Here is a 3,406-nt window from a genome sequence, read left to right as displayed (position 1 = left end):
GACCAGCCTGACCAACATAGTGAAACCCCATCTCTGCTAAAAATACAAAATTAGCCTGGCGTGGTGGCCCATGCCTGTAATCCCAGCTATTCGAGAGGCTGAGGCAGGAGAGTCGCTTGAACCCAGAAGGCAGAGATTGCAGTGAGCTGAAATAGCGTCATTGCACTCCAGCCCGGGCAACAAGAGTAAAACTCTGTCTCAAACAAAAACAAAAACAAGGTAGCTGGGCGTGGTGGCATGCACTTGTGGTCCCAGCTACTCGGGAGGCTGAGGCATGAGAATCACTTGAAACGGGGAGGCACATGTTGCAGTGAGCCAAGTTTGCACCACTGTACTGTAGCCTGGGCGACAGATCGAGACTCTGTCTCAAAAAAAAAAAAAGGGGACTATCTGCAATGTAGTCACTCCGGGGTGTCCAGGAATCCATGAAAGCAGGTGGTTAGTAGGGACTCCGGTCTTGGCAACCTTCTCAGTTACCCCTTGGCTGGCTCTGCTAGAGAGCTGAGGGATTTCAGGGCTACCTGCTTTCCACAGGTGTCTCCTTGGTGACCCATCCTCCAGGCAGCCCCCAGAGTAGCCTACTCTTTTTATTTGTTTGTTTGTTTGTTTATTTATTTATTTATGTATTTATTTTGAGACGGAGTCTCGCTCTGTTGCCCAGGCTGGAATGCAGTGGCGTGATCTGGGTTCACTGCAACCTCTGCCTCCCAGGTTCAAGCAATTCTCCTGCCTCAGCCTCCCCAATGGCTGGGACTACAGGCACAAGCCACTGCCCCCGGTTAATTTTTGTATTTTTATTTGAGACAGGGTTTTGCCATGTTGGTCACGCTGGTCTTGAACTCCTGAACTCAGGTGATCCACCTGCCTCCGCCTTCCCAAGTGCTGGGATTACAGGCGTGAGCCACCGCATTCAGCTGCAGCCTTCTTCTACCAGTAGTTCAATGTCTGCCTCTGCCCAGGGTTTATTTCTGGCCGTCAGATTTGGGACTCTAAGGAAGATCTTCTCATACCAACAGAAGACAGATGCTTCATGCTAGGCCAGGTCACATCATTTCTCACTTAGATTCCACAAGGCCCTGCATGATCTGGCATCTGCCTGCCTCTCTGGTCCTTCTCCTTATCATGTGGCTCAAGGCAGCACTAGCTCCATCATATCAGCCTTTTCCTTCCTTTGGGCTTTTGCCCAAGCCACTCTATCTGCTTAGGACTTTCCTACTTTTTTCCCCCTCTTATTAAAATTTCAACTTTCAGCTTTAATGTCATTCCCCAAGGAAGTCTCTGAATCCCACAATAGGTCAAGTGCCACTTTTATACGTGCTTACATATCCCTGTACTTATCATAATCCCGGTGCTTATCATAATTGTTATCATATCATAATCGGAATAACTATTTGTTTAATGTTTATCTTTTCCACTATTCTCTAAGAGTTATAGCAGCTGGGAACATGCCCATTTTGTTTGCTGATGTATAGTTAGAACTTAGGGAGAACTTGACAGATATGCAGTGCTCCAGAAATATTCGTTGATGAATGAAAGTCCCTTCCAGTTACAACATTCCAGGAAGTCCCCTCCAGCCTGGCTCAAAGAAACAAATAAGAAATTAGGATGGGACCTCCTTTTCTCTCAGGACCTGGGGCCGGTTGATGTTGAAAGAGAATCGTTTGGGGTGAGAGGAGAGCTCAGCAAAAGACAAAGGCCTGTATTTTTCCATATCCAGAAATGACCTCTTCCCCAAACTCCTAACTGATGGTTTCTGACTTGCTAATCTACTCTAAACTCAGCAGATGGCTAAGGGATCAGGTAACTAAAATATTGATTAAGGCTGGGCATGGTGGCTCACACCTGTAATCCTAGCACTTTAGGAGGCCAAGGCACGAGCAGATCGCTTGAGCCCAGGAGTTCAAGACCAGCCTAGGCAACATGGCATAAACCCATCTCTACAAAAAATATAAAAATTAGCCAGACACAGTGGTGAGCACCTGTGGTCCCAGCTACTCAGGAGGCTGAGGTGGGAGGATTGCCTGAGCCTAGGAGGTTGAGGCTGCAGTGAACTGTGATTGCACAACTGCACTCCAGCCTGGATGAGAGAGTAAGACCTTGTTTTTTTTTTTTTTGTTTTGTTTTGTTTTTTTAAATAAGAAAGAAAATTTGATTAATAACTAAGACATAACATATACTTTTAAACTACTAAGTCCTAAGATATAACCTAATAAATAAAGTATTTGACTTGTAAATAAGGTGTTAGAAGATAATTAAGGTGGTGTTAGTAGATGATCAAATATTAACTACTCAAGTGTTATTTGATAACCGAGGGATTAATTTAAAACCAAGATCTTAGCAGATACTGGTTAACCAATGACTAAGACAACTGTTGTTAAGGATTTAAAGTAACTTTTTCCTAGGGAACTCTTGCATGTGTTACAGGGGGCTTGGGAACAGCAGAAAGCTGATAAAGTCCATAGAAATGCAGGGCTAACTGAGAGCGTAAAGTCCTCAGCTGGACTCTAAATTTCTGGGGAAAAGGGCTTGCTCATCTTTGGTTTCCAGATAGGGCTTAGGCAGGAGCAGGCATGGAGTTGGTGCTCCAAAGGCTTATGACATCATTTAATTTCATCTATTAAGGGCCTAGCACTGTGCTCAGGAGAGGGAAGGGAGGGCAGTTGCTTAAGTGATGGGAATAGAGTGTGATAAGTAAGTCGTGTATGAAAGAGAAGGCTCCAGGGGCTGCCAAGGCGGAGTGGAAGGGAGAGCAGATGTGTTGGGGAAAGATGAGGGTGAATTTAGTCCTGGCCATGTTGAATTGAGGTATCTGTAGAGATGTCCAGGAGGCAGGTGGATGGGAGCCCTGCATGGATATAGAGATTTGGGTGTCATCAGGGTGTAGATGGTCGTCAAAACCATGGGAAAAAATGAGCTGGCTATGGAAGGGTATATGGGGTGAGAAACTAGATCAGACAAGAACCCCACGGAAGACCAACAGGGAAACGGTGGATAGAGAAGGGAGAGACATTGACACTGAGAAGGAATGAACACTTAGAGAGATGGGGGAAACTAAGAGAAGACAGAGGCAGGAATGCCAAGGAATGAACATGTGCCAGGGAGGAGAGCAGAGTCTGCAGTGTCACATGCAGCTGAGAGGTCAAGGAGGACAAGGTGAGAGATATTCATTGGCTTTAACGATAAGGCGCTAAGTGATGGTCTTGGTGAGCACAGTGAGGGGAGGCATACATACCAGTGGCGGAGGCAGTGGATACAGAGGGAGGAAGGTAGCTGCAGGAGACTGTGGTTCCCACATGTCCAATGTGAACATGTGTGTGAGCTGGGCTTCATTGTGTGTGTGTCCATGCACACGAGCACATGCAGAGCTGCAGCTAAGAGGAGGGTGTGTAAGGGCAGCTGAGAGGCC

Source organism: Mandrillus leucophaeus, unplaced genomic scaffold, assembly GCF_000951045.1.
Source record: "Mandrillus leucophaeus isolate KB7577 unplaced genomic scaffold, Mleu.le_1.0 Scaffold14, whole genome shotgun sequence".
NCBI lineage: Eukaryota > Metazoa > Chordata > Mammalia > Primates > Cercopithecidae > Mandrillus > Mandrillus leucophaeus.
The sequence above is the reverse complement of the archived record's forward strand: the minus strand, read 5'-3'. Positions refer to the sequence as shown.